We start from the raw sequence: 21,736 nt of genomic DNA on the forward strand, positions 1-21,736 counted from the left end.
AGCCAGAAAAACTGTCAGTAACAGTAAAACGGTATGGGAACCAAAGCTGATGAATTCATGAATGAACTATCTAATTCTATTTGACTCTTAGTGTGTGCTCTTTTGACTTTAATGTGTGAAATCTGCTTAGCATGTTAAAGTGACTTTATAACAGCATGAGGGAAGCTCAGGCACTATTTTTAAGCAGGTAATTGAAGACAGTTTTATTGCTAATTTTAGCTTGTCAGAGGCATTTGTAAAATGGCATAAAATAGTCACTCCTACAGAGATGGGAAGGTAGGTGGGGATTGAGGTGATGGGGGTCATTTAGCCCAAAGGTCTCCACAAATGTATGACACACATTCGGGCTTCAAATGTAAATGAACAATGGAACCCAACAGCTATTTCACCCTAATTGCACTCTTGGGCCTCTTTACTAGAGAGAGAAGACTTCATAAAGGGAGTTATTCTCCATGAACTGGACTTCTTATTATAGAGGACAAAGCAGGGTCTCAAGAAGAAAGGTTTGGTGAAGCCATTCTGAGATTAAAGTATCATTGAAAGCCAGTGAAATATTAAGGTATTGTCCTGGTCAGTTCAGCAGCTATAACAAAATATTATAGACTGGAAACTTAAAGAATAAAGCTGTATTTCCACTGTGGAGCCTGGGAGGTCTAATATCAGGAGGCCAGGATGGATGGGTTCTGGCAAGAGCTTGTTTCTGCTTTGCAGATGGTTACCTCCTTGGTATATCCTCAAGCGAGTAAGAGAGAAATCCTTATTTTATCAGAGATTTAAGCCCACCATAAGGATCCCACACTCATGACCTAATCTAAACCTAATTATCTCCCAAAGGTATAGCTTCCAAGTGCCATCACAGTGGGTTTTAGGATCTTAACAAATGAAATTTGTTGTTGTTTCGTTGCTAAATCATGTCTGACTCTTTGCAGTCCCATGGACTGTAAAACGCCAGGCTTCTCTATCTCTCACCATCTCCCAGAGTTTGCTCAAACTCATGTCCATTGAGTTAGTGATGCCATTCAACCATCTCAGCCTCTGTTCCCTTCTCCTCCTGCTTTCAATCTTTCCCAGCATCAGAGTCTTTTCCAACGAGTTGGCTCTTTGCATCAGGTGGCCAAAGTATTGGAGCTTCAGCTTCAGCATCAGTCCTTCCAATGAATATTCAGGGTTGATTCCCTTTAGGACTGACTGGTTTAATTTCCTTTGAAATTTGGGGGAACGCAAACAGTTAGTCCATAGCAGATATCATCTGAGAAAGGAAATAAAAAGAATGCAGAACCTGACTGTAGAGACATGAAGAAGCTGAATGTTTTCATCAGCCTGGTTTGTTGTTTCTTCACTTCCCTATACTGATGAACAAATAAAGTCTCAAAGCCAAAGGACTCTCCTTGTTTGTTTTTGACAACAATTGGGATATAAGGTGGTACATGAAGAAAGGAAATGTGTGCCTCAAAATATTTCCAATCTTGGGAATGAAAAATACCAAAAGATGCAGTGTGATGGCCCTCATAAAAAGAAATATCAACCAGACTGAGTTTAGCAAGCCCAATGGATTCCTTCTGGAACACTTAGGTCCTAAGAAGAAGATTGAGGTGAGGGTCATACTCACCCATGGGATGTTTAAGGAGATCCTGATGTATGCCAAGTCCATGAGTCACTCAGCAAAAGTTAACCAGTTGATAAGGCTCTTACAAGGATATATAGACCTGCTAGTTAATGTGTTTATTTAAATCCATTGATTCCATCATTCATTTGACCCATTTTTATTGATCACCTACCTACTATATCTCAGGCTATGATTTTTTAAGTAGTTACACATAGATGTGAGAGTTAGACCATAAAGAAGGCTGTATGCAAAAGAATTCATGCTTTTAAATTGTGGTGCTGGAGAAGACTCTTGAGAATACCTTGGACAGCAAGGAGATCAAAGCAGTCAGTCCAAAAGAAAATCAACCTTGAATATTCATTGGAAGGACTGATTCTTAAGCTGAAGTTCCAATACTTTGGCCACCTGATGCAAAGAGCCAACTCATTGGAAAAGACCCTGATGGCTGGGAAAGACTGGCCACAGAAGGAGAATGGGGATAGAAGAGAATGAGATGGTTAGATAGCATCACCAACTCAAAGAATGAATGTGAACAAACTCTGGGAGATAGTGGAGGAGAGGGGAACCTGGAATTTGGTAAAGAAAATGCATATATGCTGGCCTTTCTTGGATCCTTTTACTGGCTAGATAGATGTTCAAGAATATTTTACGGGCAGGATTTGAGATAGTTACTGAAATGAGACTACAGAAAATTGTTTCAACTTGCAACACTGAAGTATTAATAGATCCAGGAATCATGTGAAATATGAAATATATTTTATAGAATCAAATGAAGAGTTAAAGTGTCACCAAGCTGTGTTATAAAGACCAGGTATTCTTTTCCCAATTTCCCTTCATGCTCTCTAAACCCTACTGCTTTCCAATGACTCCACTTCTTCATATTCTGTCCCTTCCTCCTGAAGTCATACAGGCATATTGGGGCATGTTACCAACTCCCACAATTCCTTGTCTAATCATCTTCTTTTTGAATAAATTAGCATGAAATATAGGATGTTTGCAATCCAATTATATGTCAGTTACTCTAGCCACAGACACAGTTGGTTGTTCTCAATGAACACATTAGTTGGAGGCAGAAGAAAAATGTTGTTTATTGGTTTTGGAGCATTTGTTTTAAATAGACTTTCAGCCTATCTTCTCTTAGTTCATTTCTCCAAGAAATGGGCTTTCTCTTCACAGATGTACAGATCTACCTCCAGTTAAATTATAACCCTCATTCTTATTGCTTCTCTGTACACACAATTTTCACTGCAAACATTTCCTTCCCTTTCGGTGCTGACTAACTTTTACCCTTTGGGATGCAACTTAACTTTACTTTTGAATTCTTCATTTTCTCATCTGAACCCTTCGGATACACAGTGCTACATTTGATATACACAAAATGGCTTTTGTTTCAGATTCAAAGTATGACTTAAAGATAAATCATGCCCAAATAGAAGTGACTGAAAAGCATTCTTTATAGTGATTCTTAAAATTCCTGGAAAATACCTAGAAAAAAATCATATGAACCAGGATTTCTCTTCTAAAAATTGACTCCTAAAATACGCTGACAAGAATATGAAATAAAGTATGCACAAGACTATTTATTGCAGCAGTTTCATATATCATATGACTGAAAACTACTTAGATACCCCAATGGCTATTATTGGAACTGATGAAGTAAAATACGTCATGAAATCTTCACAAAACGGAGCCATTAGAAGCTAGACAAAAAGGAATAATAATTTATATGAGATAGGTAGATAGATGGACAGAGACAGAGAGACTGGTTCATTTTAAGGAACTGGCTCACACAGTCACAGAGACTAGAAGGTCCACAGTCTGCAGCGAAGTGTGAGGCTGGAGACTCACGGAAGAGTTGATGATACAGTCATGATTCTCAAAGCAGGTTGCAGGCAGAATCCATTCCTCTTTGAAGGACCTCAGTTTTCTCACTTAAGGCTTTCAACTGATTGCATGGGACCCATTCGCATGATGGAGGGGTAATCTGCTTTACTCAAAGTCTAATGATTTAGGTGTTAATTGCATCTTTGTGAATACCTTCACAACAAACCTCTAAACCAGTGTTTGAACAAATCATTGTGTACCATGGTCTACCAAGTTGATATATAAAATTTGCCCTTAAGGATACAAAAATATCGAATTAGGAGCTCGGTTTAATATAAATATGGATAACAGGCATACCTAGTTTTATTATCTTATAGAAATATGCTTCAATCATCCTTGCATCCCTGGAATTATTCTCACTGATTATGGTGTATGATTATTTTAATATATTGTTATATATAGTATAATCTATACATACCAGAAAACAAGAAAGCTATCAATGCCTAACTGGATTATACCCAAAAGGGTCATAAGCATCACTGTGATAAATATCTCACTAAAAAAATAACGAACATTTAGAGCACCAAAGAACTCATCACCCTTAAGTTCACAGTGACACAAAAATAAATCTCAGTAATCACTTTAGGACACTGCCAAGGCATAAACTCATTCTGAAAACCAGTTTAAAGAAAAGGTAAGAGAGTAAAGTGAAAGTGAAAGGCACTCAGTCGTGTCTGACTCTTTGCAACCCCATGGACTACACAGTTCATGGAATTCTCCAGGCCAGAATACTGGAGTGGGTAGCCTTTCCCTTCTCCAGGGGATCTTCCCAACCTAGTGATTGAACTCAGGTCTCCCACATTACAGGCAGATTCTTTACCAGCTGAGCCACAAGAGAAACCCAAGAGAGTAAAATCAAGCATCTAAGCTGCCTTTCTCATACCAATTATGTTTCAAGATAATTTAATAGCAGAGGAGTAAAAGTTCTTTACAGAAGAATTCCAAGTTCATAAGAGTAGATGTAATGACAGAATACACATGAACCTTCAAGTTGCAAACATTCAAAGATGCAAATGTGCATGTCAGCCCTTATATGTCAGCTGTTGAACAGTACTCTTGCACTGTTCAAGGTAGTGTACTGTTTGATTAGAAATATTTTCTCTATTTTTTACATTTGTTTTTTATGCATCACTTGTGCAGAAAGCATTACAAACCTGTTACAGTACAGTACTATAGTTGATTGTGTTAGTTTTGTACAGTATTGTATAGTTGATTGTGTTAGCTGGGTACCTAGGCTAACTTTGTTATACTTATGAACAAACTGGACTTACAAATACGTTCTTAGAATGGAACTCCTTCATATATAGGGAATTTACTGTATCAGATTTAGCCACCCATTAGTGTAATAAACATAGACAACGATCAATCATGGCTGCTAAAACTACTGGATGAAAGGTTCATGAATAACTTAAACATGAATGAATATAAAATGAATATAAACATTAAACATGAAAAAAAATGAATATAAACATTAAGATATATCCTTCTGAATGCAGAGTTCCAAAGAATAGCAGGGAGAGATAAGAAAGCCTTCCTCTATGGTCAGTGCAAAGAAGTAGAGGAAAACAATAGAATGGGAAAGATTAGCGATCTCTTCAAGAAAATTAGAGATACCAAGGGAACATTTCATGCAAAGATGGGCTCAATAAGGGACAGAAATGGTATGGACCTAACAGAAGCAGAAGATATTAAGAAGAGGTATCAAGAATACACAGAAGAATAATACAAAAAAGATCTTAATGACACAGATAACCACAATGGTGTGATTACTCACCTAGAGCCAGATGTCCTGGAAGGAGAATTCAAGTGGATCTTATGAAGCATCACTATGAACAAAGCTAGTGGAGGTGATGGAATTCGAGCTGAGCTATTTCAAATCCTAAAAGATGATGCTGTGAAAATGCTGCACTCAATACGCCAGTGTTGTTGGAAAACTCAACAGTGGCCACAGGCCTGGAATAAGTCAGTTTTCATTCCAATCCCAAAGAAAGGCAATGCCAAAGACTGTTCAGACTACCATACAATTCACTCATCTTACATGCTAACAGAGTAATGTTCAAAATTCTCCAAGCTAGGCTTCAACAATACATGAACCAAGAACTTCCAGATGTACAAGCTGGACTTGGAAATGGCAGAAAAATCAGAGATCAAATTCTATGATCCACTGGATTATAGAAAAAGCAAGAAATTCCAGAAAAATACCTACTTCTACTTCACTGACTACACCAAAGCCTTTGACTGTGTGGATCACAACAAACTGTGGAAAATTCTTAAAAGAAACGGGGACACCAGACTACCTGACCTGCCTCCTGAGAAATCTGTATGCAGGTCAAAAAGCAACACTAAGAACTGGACATAGAACAATGGACTGGTTCCAAAACGGGAAAGGAGTACTTCAAGACTGTACATTGTCACCCTGTTTATTTAATTTATATGCAGAGTACATCATGCAAAATTCTGGGCTGGATTAAGCACAAGCGGGAATCAAGATTGCCGAGAGAAATATCAATAACCTCAGATATGTAGATCAGTTCAGTTCAGTTCAGTTGCTCAGTCATGTCTGACTCTTTGCAACCCCACGAATTGCAGCACGCCAGGCCTCCCTGTCCATCATCAACTCCGGGAGTTCACTCAAACTCACGTCCATGGAGTCAGTGATGCCATCCAGCCATCTCATCCTCTGTTGTCCCCTTCTCCTGCCCCCAATCCTCCCAGCATCAGAGTCTTTTCCAATGAGTCAACTCTTCGCATGAGGTGGCCAAAGTACTGGAGTTTCAGCTTCAGCATCATTCCCTCCAAAGAAATCCCAGGGCTGATCTCCTTCAGAATGGACTGGTTGGATCTCCATGCAGTCCAAGGGACTCTCAAGAGTCTTCTCCAACACCACAGTTCAAAAGCATCAATTTTTTGGCCCTCAGCTTTCTTCACAGTCCAACTCTCACATCCATACATGACCACAGGAAAGACCATAGCCTTGACTAGATGGACCTTTGTTGGCAAAGTAATGTCTCTGCTTTTGAATATGCCATCTATGTTGGTCATAACTTTCCTTCCAAGGAGTAAGCATCTTTTAATTTCATGGCTGCAATCCCATCTGCAGTGATTTTGGAGCCCTAAAAAATAAAGCCTAACACTGTTTCCCCATCTATTTCCCATGAAGTAATGGGACCAGATGCCATGATCTTAGTTTTCTGAATGTTGAGCTTTAAGCCAACTTTTTCACTCTCCTCTTTCACTTTCATAAAGAGGCTTTTTGGTTCCTCTTCACTTTCTGCCTTAAGGGTGGTGTCATCTGCATATCTGAGGTTATTGATATTTCTCTTGGCAATCTTGATTCCAGCTTGTGCTTCTTCCAGCCCAGCATTTCTCATGATGTACTCTGCATATAAGTTAAATAAGCAGGGTGACAATATACAGCCTTGATGTACTCCTTTTCCTATTTGGAACCAGTCTGTTGTTCCATGTCCAGTTTTATCTGTTGATTCCTGACCTGCATATAGGTTTCTCAAGAGGCAGGTCAGGTGGTTTGGTATTGCCATCTCGTTCAGAATTTTCCACAATTTATTGTGATCCACACAGTCAAAGGCTTTGGCATAGTCAATAAAGCAGAAATAGATGTTTTTCTGGAACTCTCTTGCTTTTTCCATGATCCAGCAGATGTTGGCAATTTGATCTCTGGTTCCTCTGCCTTTTCTAAAACCAGCATGAACATCTGGAAGTTCACGGTTCACTTATTGCTGAAGCCTGGCTTGGAGAATTTTGAGCATTACTTTACTAGCATGTGAGATGAGTGCAATTGTGTGGTAGTTTGAGCATTCTTTGGCATTGCTTTTCTTTGGGATTGGAATGAAAACTGACCTTTTCCAGTCCTGTGGCCACTGCTGAGTTTTCCAAATTTGCTGGCATATTGAGTGCAGCACTTTCACAGCATCATCTTTCAGGATTTGAAATAGCTCAAGTGGAATTCCATCTTCCCTACCCAGGAATTGAACCCAGGTCTCCCGCATTGTAGGCAGATGCTTTAGTGTCTGAACCACCAGGGAAGTTGATATGTAGACGATACCACTCTAATGGCAGAAAGCGAAGAGGATCTAAAGAGTCTCTTAATGAGGGTGAAAAGAGCAGAGTGAAAAAGTTGGCATAAAACTCAACATTTCAAAAACTAAGATCATGGCATCCAGTCCCATCATTTCATGGCAAATAGATGGGGAAACAGTGGAAGTAGTGACAGCCTTTATTTTCTTGGGCTACAAAATAACTGCACATGATTATTGCAGCCATGGAATTAAAAGATGCTTGCTCCTTGGAAGAAAAGCTATGACCAACCTAGACAGCACATTAAAAAGCAGAGACATTACTTTGCCAACAAAGGTCCATATAGTCAAATCTATGTTTTGTTTTGTTTTTTTGTAGTCATGTATGGATGTGAAAGTTGGACCATAAAGAAAGCTGAGTGCTGAATAATTGATGCATTTGAACTGTGGTGTTGGAGAAGACTCTTGAGAGTCCCTTGGACTGCAAGGAAATCAAACCAGTCAATCGTAAAGGAAATCAGTCCTGAAGATTCATTGGAAAGACTGATGTTGAAGCAACTTTGGCTACCTGATGAGAAGAACTGACTCATTAGAAAAGACCCTGATTTGGGGAAAGATTGAAGGCAGGAGGAGGAGGGGATAACAGAGGATGAGATGGTTGGATGGCATCACTGATTTGATGGACATGAGTTTGAGCAAGCTCTGGAGGTTGGTGATGGACAGAGAATCCTGGCATGCTGTGTCCATGGGGTCTCAAAGAGTTGGACACAACTGAGAGACTGAACTGAACTGAAACACTAAGATCAGCAAAGAGCTACAGCAAGATATTGTGTGTCTCATGTAGTGGTAAAGTTAGAGTAGTGTTTGTTATTGTTGATATTGTTTAGTCACCCAGCCATGTCTGACTTTTTTGCAACCCCATGGACTGTAGCTGGCCAAGTTCCTCTGTCCATCTAATTTCCCATCAAAGATACTGGACTGGGTTGCCATTTCCTTCCTTAGGGGATCTTCCCCACCTAGGGATCGAACCTGTGTTTCCTTCATTGCAAGCAGATTCTTTATGCTGAGCCACCAGGGAAGCCTGGTGATGTTGTTTAGATACTGATTTAGAAATCAAGTAAGGATAGTGGTAGGACTATGGATAGATGAACACTTCAAGCTTATAGATTTGACATGAAGAATTTTTTGATTTAATACTGGTGTTGTGGTTACTAAACTTATTTATTTCTGGCACTTAAATGCTGTAGTTTTTCTTTTAATGGAGCTTCAGAATGACTAAGTTTATGAGTTTCTTCTGCATAGTATATATCTTGGGTCCCCATGATCAACATTAAGAGTTATGAAGTACAGGTATTATGAGCCATTATTTTTCTATTGGGAAACTGAGACATAAAAGAAATGTAAATGTTTTATCCCAGACTCTTCCAGAAAGTAGAATAATCATGGCCTCTAGTGATTGGCAGCATGTGCTAGAGTTTCCCTACCTGAGCTGCTCACATTTAACCTTCGCATAAAACAGAAAGAAGCAGTCACTGCTTAGGATTCTCCAGACTTTACATTTTTAACCATATTTGTTTACTTTGATTTAGGACATTTAGATAAAACAAACACTCAGACAGAAAGACACACCCACTCCACAAGCACAGTGAGAATTAGCCTAAAATCCTTGTCTTCTTTTCGACTTTATCTATGCCGGTAATAAAAGCTCTCCTCCCCTGCACATTTCCTGGCCATGCTATGTTAGGACAAAAAGCAATTCCCTAGTAACTGAAGACTCCAATGACCTTGATTTTAACATGAACAAAGTAGCGTTCAGTAAGTCGCCCAAATGACTACTGCATATTAAGGTACCCCAAATTTTCCACTCCAGAGAGTGCAATGTCCTTATGATTTAATGAGCAAGTCAAAGTTGACTGGCCCATCCTGATTTTCACTTATGCTTTTCTATTGTGCATGGTTCATTTCACATTACCCAACTTTGTGCAGAACTAATCTTAAGGGGTGTATACTATTCTGATGAACTTTCTAGACTTCCCAAATTAGAGAATATTTATATTATTTTCTAATTTTTATTATGCACCAGTTTTGACCTACATTCATGCATATGAGGTTTGCATATAAGATAATTTTTGAGGTATACTTTCCAAAAACTAATGGATCAAAGGAGTTTTAAGGCTTTTGATTCATATTGTCAAAATGCTTCCAAAAATGTTCTATTGAGCCTCTTGCCTGCCAGAAATGCACTTCCCAAATCCCTCTGTAGCTATGAGAATCTGTGGGGAGCTCAAACTGGTGCTCTGTGACGACCTAGAGGGATGGGACGGGGTAGGGGGTGGGATGGGGTGGGAGGTGGGAGGGAGGTTCAGGAGGGAGGGGACATACATATACCTATGGTTGGTTCATGTTGATGTATGGCAGAAACCAACACAGTATTATAAAGCAATTATCCTCCAACTAAAAATAAATAAAACTTGTGTGGATTTGACTTGCTTTTCCTCCGGACTTTTATCCTGAAATGTATCTGGTCTTCAATTATGTGTTGGTTCAGAGTAGATGGTGCACACAAACTTGAGGTGTTTCTTTCCCTTAAGCTGCATTTCCTGGTCCTATTTCTTGCGGTCACTTCCCAGAAATGATTTCATTCAAGACTGCCCCCGTGTTGATGTATAAAGTCACTGAGTTTTTCTTCTTCTAATCCCCTTAATTCTTTTGATTTGCTGGATGATTGAAAACAAAAGGAATGAATAGCTGACACACAGGAGGTCACGCATGTTTCAAATGACGTTTCCCCTGTGTAAAGCTGGGTGATTATAGGCTTGGCTCATTCCATCTCCATTCCAAATGGTTTCGTGCATGGCAGCAGTGGTGTCTGGTTCAACCACTGCCTTGACCAGGCTGCTGGTCAGAATTAGGCTTAGTTCTGTGCTGCTTTTTCAGGCTGTGTTTAGAATTAGCAGATCAGAAAATTGAAACAGTGTACACATCAAAGACCAGATTCCTTTAGAAAGTCACAGGTTGATTTGCATTTTCTCCTCTCCCTGTCTTATTTTTAGGAAGCCAAAACATGTTTGGTGCTCATCACAAGAAAAATAAGTGTAACTAGGTGAGTGGATGGATGTTCACTAAACTTACTCTGATAATCATTTTGTAGTACGTCATTGTTGTTGTTTCATTGCTAAGTCATGTCCGACTCCTTGCACCCCATGGCCTATATAGCCCCCCAGGCTCCTCTGTCCATGGAATTCTCCAGACAAGAATACTGGATGGGTTCCATTATCTTCTCCAGGGGAACTTCTCACCCAGGAATCAAACCTGCATCTCCTGCATTGACAGGTGGTTTCTTTACTGCTAAGCCAGCAGGGAAACACTTTGTAGTATTCTGCTGTGCTGTGCTTAGCCACTCAGTCAGGTCCAATTCTTTAAGACCTCATGGACTGTAGCCCCCCAGGCTCCTCTGCCCATGAGGATTACCCAGGCAAAAATACTGGAATGGGTTGCCATGCTCCCCTCCAGGGGATCTTCCCAACCCAGAGATCGAACCCAGGTCTCCCACATTTCAGGCAGATTCTTTACAGTCTGAATCAACAGGGAAGCCCAAGAATACTGGAATGGGTAGCCTATCTCTTCTCCAGGAGAACTTCCAGACCCAGGAATTGAACTGGGGTATCCTGCATTGCAAGCAGATTCTTTACCAGCTGAGTTACCAGGGAATCCCTTTGTAGTATATACACATATTAAATCATTAGGTTGCACACTTTTAACTTATGGTACATTATGCCAATTATATCTTAATTAAAAATAAATTAAGAAATGCTTGGTGCTTTGAAAAAGAGACATGGGACTTAAAAACACAGCATGGCCAAAAAGAAATTTAACATGTGATTTAAGCTCCCATCTCTTTTTCTGAGTTTCATTTTTTCCTTTTTAATAAGAATCTTTGAAGAACTTACTGAAGACTGAGAGCAATGGTACAAGATACAAAGCCTCCTTAGAAGCCAAATCTGTGTCAGTAACACATATATTTTGGATCTTGGGTCACCTGTGCCTTCTACAGCCATCTATCCATGCACTCATGCACTCGTTCATTCATAAAATAGACTCCTATTTTTCATTACACGCCAGTACCATGCTGAGCACAACTGATTCAAGACTAAAAGCAAGATGAGTATTAATCCCATGAATATGAAATCCAAGGAAAAGGCAGATCAATTTGTGATTAGCTATCATATAAAAACTTGCAGAAGTACTAACAGCTTGGATTCCCGCCACTTGTGAAAATAGTGAAAAAACAAACAAGCAACACAAAAATGTCAAGGATATTATAAACCACCATTATACTCTTAACTGCATATTTACAATGTTAATTGTCTGCATTTTAACAAAAATGGCTTTCGCTCAACAGTAAATAAAAACTTGTGGGGGATGCCTTTTTTTCCCCTTTCCTTTTGCTTCTGTTTCATTCCCATCAACATATCATTCCATTTTCTTGAATTCTCTTTTCTGAAAAATGTCACAAAATCATTCAAGGCAAGTTCAGTTTACTGTGGAATATCCTAATGGGTTTGATGCCTGGGTCGGGAAGATCCCCAAGAGAAGAAAATGGCAACCCACTCCAGGATGCTTGCTTGGAGAATCCCATGGACTGAAGAAGCAGAAGAGCTACAGTCTATGCGGTTGTAAAGAGTTGACACAACGTAGTGACTGAGCACAAGCACAAAAGTATTAGGACTTGGTGGTCCAGAGATGGGGTCTATGAGTCTTGATAAGAGAAGGATATTGTCTCTCTTTGACTCATTCCACTCAGCTTTGATTATAAACCTCTTGGATGGATTTTTCTGTGGCAGAAAACTGAGTGTCAGTTGTTGGCTTGGGAAACCAAGCGGCAGGAGTGTCTCCAAGCATGGAGACTTTTCTCTGTAATGTGGACCTGCTGCTGCTGCTAAGTCGCTGCAGTCGTGTCCAACTCTGTGCCACCCCATAGACAGCAGCCCAACAGGCTCCCCCGTCCCTGGGATTCTCCAGGCAAGAACACCGGAGTGGGTTGCCATTTCCTTCTCCAATGTATGAAAGTGAAAAGTGAAAATGAAGTCACTCAGTCATGTCTGACTCTTAGCAACCCCATGGACTGCAGCCTACCAGGCTCCTCCGTCCACGGGAGTTTCCAGGCAAGAGTACTGGAGTGGGGTGCCATTGCCTTCTCCAATGTTGACCTAGTTTTGCCAAAATTCTCACCTAACTAGTGTTGCAGTGGTTAATGACCTGAATAATCACAGATTCCCTTGTTTAGATCTATGAAGGGAATGGCTACCCACTGCAGTACTTTGTTGGCTCTGATGGTAAAGAATCTGCCTGCAATGTGGGAGATGTGAGTTCAGTCCCTGGGTCGGGAAGATCCCCCAGAGAAGGGAATGGCTACCCACTCCAGTATTCTTGCCTGAAGAAATCCATGGACAGAGAAGACCGCAGTCTTGGTGGACTACAGTCAGTCCATGGGGTTGCAAAAAATCAGCCATGACTAAGCAGCTAACATGCCCTAAGTATCCTAAGAATACCCACAAAAACAAAAGTTTTTTTTCCCTCCGTTTCAAAAATTATGCATGGTATGGTTTAGACAGACTTGACTAAAATCAGTTCCATATGGCCCCAACCATTGTTATTCATCACTATATCCTCAAGAGTTAACAGGCCCTGGCACATGGTGGATATCTAATCAGTACTTTTGGAATCAGTAATGAGGAGGTACATTAATACATTTTCCTGATTAGTGAAGAATTTTAAAAATGCACCCACCTTGCTGTTGTGGATGGAATCCATCACTTTGACAGGACTTTCCACGTTGTCACATGTGGCTCACCAGGGAAGGCAGCTCCTCCCAGAGTGCCGAGATGACTTTCATCATCTCATTCCCATGAACTATGGCCCTAGAAAATATTTGGAATGCATAGAAGTTTCTTTCCTCGGAGCAGTCCTTTGTTTCAGATAGCCTTAGTTTGTTCTTTATTAATTTTTATTGAAGTATAGTTGCTATACAGTGTTGTGATAGATTCTACTGTACAGCAAAATGAATCAGTTATATATATATATATATATATATATATATATATATATATATATACACACACACACACACACACACACATACACATATAACCACTCTCCTTCTTTTTATTTCCTTCCATTTAAGTCACTCCAGTACAGTAAGTTGGCTTCCCTGATGGCTGAGACTGTAAGGAATCTGCCTGCAGTGCAGGAGACCCCGGTTCAATCCCTGGGTCAAGAACATCCCCTGGTGAAGGGAATGGCAACCCACTCCAGTATACTTGCCTGGAAAACTCCATGGACAGAGGAGTTTGGCAAGGCTACGACCATGGGGTCATATAGAGTCAGACACAGCTGAGTGACTAACACATGCACACACACACACAGGGCGTTGAGTTCCCTGTGCTCTACAGTAGGTTCTTCTTAGTTATCTATCTTATACAAAGTATTAATAGTGCCTATGTGTCAATCACAATTTCCCAATTCCTCCTGCCCTCCCCCATAGACTTAGTTTTTACACCTTCTTGGTAAAATAGTAATAATAATTCTTCCTTTTTTCTATTATGAATGCAAACAAGACTCTGTGAAATACACATCTCTAGCCACGCCAACTATCTGTCTTTGACAAAACTGAACTCTTTCTTAACTTGGAGTTTGGGGATTATATTTCCCTCCATTTGGAATACTTCCCCAGTTCTTTTTTTTCTTTTTCCCTTCCATGGTCAACCTCTATCGTTTATGTAGGTTTCCCATTAATTGTGATTTCTTCTGAGACAGTTACTTCCTTTTCTATATGTTACACTCCCATATAATTTAAATCAATATGTTTTATTTTCATCTTTATTTAGTTCAAGAAATTTTATTTTATTTTTCTTGCTGCACATCATGTAGTATCTTTTTATATGATCCAACGGATGTTCAGAGATCAAATGCCAACCTCTGCTGAATTATAGAAAAAGAAAGAGAATTCCAGAAAAACATCTACTTCTGCTTCATTGATCATTCTAAATCCTTTGCATGGATCACAACAAACTGTGAAAAATTCTTAAAGAGATGGGAATACTATACCAGCCTACCTGTCTCCTGAGAAACCTGTATGCAGGTCAAGAAGCAACAGTTAGAACCAGACATGGAACAACGGACTGTTTCAAAATTGGGAAAGGAGTACTTCAAGGCTGTATCTTGTCACCCTGCTTATTTAACTTTATGCAGAGTACGTCATGCAAGACACCAGGCTGGATAAAGCACAAACTGGAATCAAGATTGCCAGAAGAAATATCAGCAATCTCAGATATGCAGATGACACCTCCCTTATGGCTGAAAGTGAAGAGGAACTGAGGAGCCTCTTAATGAAAGTGAAAAGGAGAGTGAAAAAGCTGGTTTAAAACTCAACATTCAGAAAAATAAGATCATCTGGTCTTGTCACTTCATGGCAAATAGATGGGGAATCAATGGAAACAGTGACAGACTATTTTGTTGGGCTCCAAAATCACTGCAGATGGTGACTGCAGCCATGAAACTAAAAGATGCTTGCTCCTTAGAAGGAAAGCTATGACAAACCTAGAAAAGTGAAAGTGAAGTCACTCGGTCGTGTCCAACTCTTTGCGACCCCATGAACTACATGTAGCCCACCAGGCTCCTCTGTCCATGGGATTTTCCAGGCAAGAACACTGGAGCAGGTTGACATTTCCTTCTCCAGGGGATCTTTCTGACCCAGGGATCAAACCCGGGTCTCGAGCATTCCAGGCAGACGCTTTACCCTCTGAGCCACCAGGAGACATCACTTTGTCAACAAAGATCCATAAAGTTAAAGCTATGGTTTTTTCAGTAGTCATGTACCATAAAGAAGTCATGGACCATAAAGAAGGCTGAGCATTGAAGAACTGATACTTTTGAACTGTGGTGTTGGAGAAGACTCTTTGAGAGTCCCTTGGCCTATAAGGAGATCAAACTTCCTCTAAGGAAGTCAGCCCTGAATAGTCATTGGAAGGACTGATGCTGAAGCTAAAGCTCCAATACTTTGACCACCTGATGTGAAAAGCTGACTCACTGGTGCTGGGAAAGATTGAGAGCAGGAGCAGAAGTGGGCAACAGGGGATGAAATGGTTGGATGGCATCATCGACTCAGTGGACATGAGTTTGAGCAAGCTCCAGGAGACAATGAACGACAGGGAAGTCTGGCATGCTGCTGTCTATGGGATCACAGAGAGCTGGACATGACTGAGTGACTGAAGGACAACTTGTAAGATCTTAGTTCCCCAACCAGAGATCAAACCCACAGCCCCTGCAGTGGAAGCACATTCTTAACCACTGCACCACCAGGGAAGTCCTGAGAAAGCTATTCCTGATTGAAGTGTCCCTCTACTGCATATCCCAATCACTACCTATATTCTGACTCCATTTCCTTTAATCAAAATCATCCACATAAATTTTCTGTCCTATTTACTGCTGAATCCCCAGTGTCAGCCTGACAGAAAAGGAAAAAAAAAATCAGTGATTATTTGTCAAATCATTTAACAAATGGATGGATTTAAGAAATACATCAGGTGACCTGAATATCCCTTCCTACTCTTAGAATCTTTGGTAACCTGATGCATCAGATAGAATTCTATGCAACTTTTCTATGTAATGGGGGTCAGTTGGGGCAGTGTCCAGACTTCAGATTTCATAGGCTTTATGTGAAAAGCTGAAAGATAGTGATCTGGAATCACTGAAAGTATGTTGCTTACTTATAGGCTGAGAATTTGAGAAGGTACATGGATTGCTGCCCATTTTTCCCAAATTGGAGAAAGATGATTGGTTAAAAATTGCCTTTATTCAGAAGCCTGCACTGATCAGCAAGATTTACTGACAGCTGTTAGGAGTCTAAAGTAGAAATTCCTGCAAACAATAACAAGATTGATAATGAAATATTGATTGGGGTGCACATTGCAGGGCAATTCTATGCATTTCCTTGTGGAAGCCAGAGCATCCTCAGACTGTAAAGAGGGTCTGGATTGGCATCGGCAGCCCCAGCGTTTCTTTTCTGATTGTGATGCTTATTTAGAACTGTCCACAGAGTGCGACTATTTCTCATTTTCTCTGGACTCTTAGGATCTCATTTTTTTTTTTTTTTTTACCTCTTTCTCTCATCCTCTCTCCTTAAATCTGGCTTTGAGAATGGGCGTGTGTAGCTTGGGAAAGGATTGTGCAAAGCGAACTTTGAAATCAATTCATCAGGCTAGTTCTGTTGCAGCAGCTACACAGTTCAGGGATGACTGCAGATCGCTCAGCCATCACCGACATCAGAGAGTACTTCCTCCTCTTTTTCTCCTGCTCATGCCCACCCGAACCCTGAACAGATGGAGCTCTTTTGCACAATGTCAGATGGCACAGCCTTTTGGCTGGAGAGATGATCAGAAAGCCCTGGTGCTGCAAATCCTTTTACCTCTTTGCCAAACAGATAATTCATAGGCATCATAAGTATGGTCAAAGTAACTATACTCCAACAAAAATTAATTTAAAAAAAAGAAGTATAGGCTATCACCAACTATCTCTTTAACTTATTCATGCTCCTGTTTCTGTTGACACCTGAACAATGTGTAATCTGAGGATACAAAGAGATAAATTCCTTCCCATAGCCCAGTATGACCTTATCTTAACCAAAATGATAAAATATGCTAAGTAATCTTACTATGGTAATTATTTTATGATATATATATATATATATATATATATATATATATATGCCTATCAAATCATCAGGTGATATACCTTAAACTTATAAAATGTTACCTGCCAACTATATCTCAACAAAGCTGGAAAAATAAATAACACACACACACACACATACACACATATACAAGTGTGTGTATATGTGAACAAGTAATAATAAAAAGTAAAAATACCCAATTAATAAATGGACAAAATAATTTATCAGATTACTATCTAAAGAAGTTACTAACTGGTCAATAAGCATATGTAAAAAAAAGTCAAACCATTATCATTATGGACATGAAAATAAAAACTATACTGAAGAATGAAAATACTATTGCAGAGGATTAGGAACAACTGGAATTATACATTGTGAATTGGCTAAAATAATTTAGAAAATGAATACATGGTGTATATTAAAATCAAACAGCTGCTTAACCAATGGCCCATTGATTCGATACTCCTAGGTATATTCCCAAGGGAAAAATTAGGACATAAGTCTACCAAAAGACATATTCAAGAAGATTCATGGCAACTAGATTTATTACAGCCCAAATCTGGAAACAACCCAAATACCCATCAACAGGAAGATGGGTAAATAAATTGTGTTTTAATCTCTCGGTGAAATGTTACCTACTCAGCAATAGAAAGAGACAAGTCTTGACCCACTGGAATAGCGTGGACAAATCTCACAGATGTAATGATGAAAGAAAAATGATAGACAGCAGCAGAGAATATATTGTTTGTTTCCAGTAATATGACATTTAAAAGTACAGAAGAAATCGATTGGGGGGATAGAAATAATAATATTTGTTGCCATTTGGCAGAGGGCAGTTTTTGCTGTGGAGCAGCACAGGTGAGCCTCTTAGGTGCTAGAGACGATCTTATTTTGACCTAGCTTGAGATTACACAATTGCACTGATAAGTACATATTCAGTGAGCTGTATGCTTACATTTGTGCAGTTTGTGTGTTATACCTCAGTGAAAATGACTAAATGCAACGAGATGACATTTTGGATTAGGTCAAACATGTTACGACCTGAATTGGTCCTTCGGGTATTCTTTATGATGTTCCAAAGCCCCCAATCAGAACAGCCTAGGCAGAAGCACCAGTCTGCCCTTTTGCTTAGAATGGTATATAAATCAAGTGAGTATATACTATGCTAAAAAACAATGACCAAGATAAAGAAGGATTTCTGTATTATTTTCCCTGAAAATGTGAAGACTGAACATTTTCTTTCAGCAGCAAGATAGACCTCAATCAATTACCATCAAAATACTCTATGATTTCAGGTCTTTTCCCAAGAAGCTGACTTCAAGTGGTCAAAAAAGTCTCTGTAGATTTATAGTTATGTCATTCACGGCCACCAATTAGAGGTGCTATAGAAGGACGATTTTAATATTACATGCAAGACCTAAATACCAAAAAAATAAACTTTTGTGAAATCAGGAACTAGCATTGGCTTGGGAGTCGGAGACCTGTAGTCTAAACTTCACTTTGATATTAAAACCAACTACATAATCTTCAAAGATTTATACCTTCTTTGAGCAATCTCACTCTCCTGAAAAATGCAGAAATATTTTTTCTTTTTCCTAAATGGCAGAATTAGTTTTCCAGATTATTTTAATTTAAAAATGTGCATTAAGGTCTGTTCCTGTTGATGGTGAGATGGCACAAAGGCCAAAGCACTGTCCTTCTGGCCCCCATTTCTGTCCTCCATGGTCCCCTGAGAGCCAAGGAAAATAGTTGGAAAAGCGCTGGAAGTAGATAAAATCTAACTATGGCATTGGAAGATGAAAGGGAAATCTCAAAGGCATCTCCCGGATAGGCTTGCTTATCGCTTTGAATTTTAGTCAGTGATTCTGTTTTAGCCACTGTGCTCAGAAGCGGTGATATTATTCCTTTTCATGTTCATAGAGATCCTGGGTTGCAGTGTGCCTGCTACCTTCAGCCTCACAGGAGACACTGCACAGGAAGAGGAATCCTATAATGGAAGATGAAACAGATCTTAGAAGTCTTCCATTTTTTCACCCTTCTACTTCCTGGCACTCTCTTCTAGAACTTTCTGTGCCACCCTCTCATAGTACCCGTGGCCCCTTAGTCACGGCCCTCTGGATCAGTGTGTATTCTCTCTCAAGGATCTAATTACTTTGGGCAAAAAGATCTTGCTAGCAGTGTTAACTCTGATTCCAGGAATAAGAGAAAAAAATAGAATAGTAGAGTGGAAAGAATTCTGGAGGCAGCCATCTTTGATCTTGGCTTTGCTGTGTGGTCTTGGCAAAGATAATATATTTCTCTGAGCCACTTGCATCATTTGCAAAATGGCCATAATAAACTCCTTGTAGAATGCTGTATGGAGTAAAGTAAGTATCTATGAAGTGCTTAATATACTTGGCACATAGCCTTTATTACAAAAAATGATGGCCATAATAGATTGAACTAATATAGACTAACTTGTGCAATTGGACCATTTTAAGCTTTCCACGGTCATTTTATTAAATATATTAGAGAGACTATCAGCCCTCTGAGTCATGGTTTTCTGAAAGCATGATAGAATAATTTTTCTGGGGACTGGGAGTTTGCCAGTAGACCCCTTAATCTTAAGGGCATCTCAATCTTTGGGGTTGCTAGGGGAACACAACTCCTAAATGCAAGATTGTCATCAGGCAGTTTTACCAAAAGCTGCAATGAAAAACATGATTGTGGACATGAACTTGAAGGACATCCTGTACTTCTGTGATTCCTGCCAATCATTTAATTTTGCCTCCATTAAACAATCCTGCGAGCATGAAGGTGTATACTACTCTCACCTGCATAATCATTCTTCAGGGAATCTCAAAATCCCTTACCAATTCCTCACTGAGTAAGGAAGAAGACATTCAATGTAGATTACATTTTCTGAACCTCATCATCTCACTGTCATTAAGGTGGACTGAAGGAAGTAGCATGAACTCCTGACATAACAGGTAACCAGATTGAGACAACTACAAACTTACAAGCTCTGCAAGGAAAACTGGGACAAATTAAGCAATGGCCCTTAGCCTCAGGTTCCACACAAGTTAAAGGGAGATTATGATGTTTCAAACCTAATCTTAAAGGTTAAAGGATAACTGGCACACGGTGATAGTTCAGTAAACGTTAGTACTTAATTGCCAAAGACAGAGAACTGACCGAAAACCTGGATATCTGGGAAATAGTCTTGATTTTTTCCATATACTACGTAAGGTTACTTATCCATTTTCACTTTGGTTTCTTTGCCTATTAAAAAGTAGGGGACGTTGGATTAAATAATCTCAAAAGATTTTTTTTTTTATTCTAAACTTTAAGTTCATCAAAACAAAGGATGCTTCCATGTTTTAGAAAAACAATTCTTCAAGAACTCTGCTCTATCTGGAATTTTCTCATTTGAAATAGGCATTGAATATGGCCTTAGGGAAAAAAAGACATGTAAGCTAAATGTAATGAATGCCTCAATAAATCAGTTCACTACTCAATAAATATATCTTTGCCATCGAACATACAAATATGGCCTGGTTATCTAAATCACTTGCTTAGCAAGTCATGATGCTTGATAAAGTTGGGGATGTAAGGATTGTTTCCAGAGGAAAAATGGATCTACAAATGGAAAATTAGAAGCTAATATTGGCCACAGGACTGGAAAAGTTCAGTTTGCATTCCAATCCCAAAGAAAAGCAATGCCAAAGAATGTCCAAACTACTGCACAATTGCACTCATCTCACACGCTAGTAAAGTAATGCTCAAAATTCTCCAAGCCAGGCTTCAACAGTACCTGAACCATGAAATTCCACATGTTCAAGCTGGATTTAGAAAAGGCAGAGGAACCAGAGATCAAATTTCCAACATCTGTTGGATCATAGAAAAAGCAAGAGAGTTCCAGAAAAACATCTACTTTTGCTTTATTGACTATGCTAAAGCCTTTGGCTGTGTGGATCACAGCAAACTGTGGAAAATTCTGAAAGAGATGGGAATACCAGAACACCTGACCTGCCTCCTGAGAAATCTGTATACAGATCAAGAAACAACAATTAGAATTGGACATGCAACAACAGACTGGTTCCAAATTGGGAAAGGAGTACGTCAAGGCTGTATATTGTCACCCTGCTTATTTAACTTATATGCAGAGTGCATCATGAGAAATGCTGGGCTGGAAGAAGCACAAACTGGAATCAAGATTGCTGGGAGAAATATCAATAGCCTCAGATATGCAGATGACACCACCCTTATGGCAGAAAGTGAAGAGGAACTCAAAAGCCTCTTGTTGAAAGTGAAAGATGAGAATGAAAAAGTTGGCTTAAAGCTCAACATTCAGAAAACTAAGATCATGGCATCTGGTCCCATCACTTCATGGCAAACAGATAGGGAAACAATGGAAACAGTGAGAGACTTTATTTTGGGGGGCTCCAAAATCACTGCAGATAGTGACTGCACCCATGAAATTAAAAGATGCTTCTCCTTGGA

Source organism: Bos indicus, chromosome 21, assembly GCF_029378745.1.
Source record: "Bos indicus isolate NIAB-ARS_2022 breed Sahiwal x Tharparkar chromosome 21, NIAB-ARS_B.indTharparkar_mat_pri_1.0, whole genome shotgun sequence".
NCBI lineage: Eukaryota > Metazoa > Chordata > Mammalia > Artiodactyla > Bovidae > Bos > Bos indicus.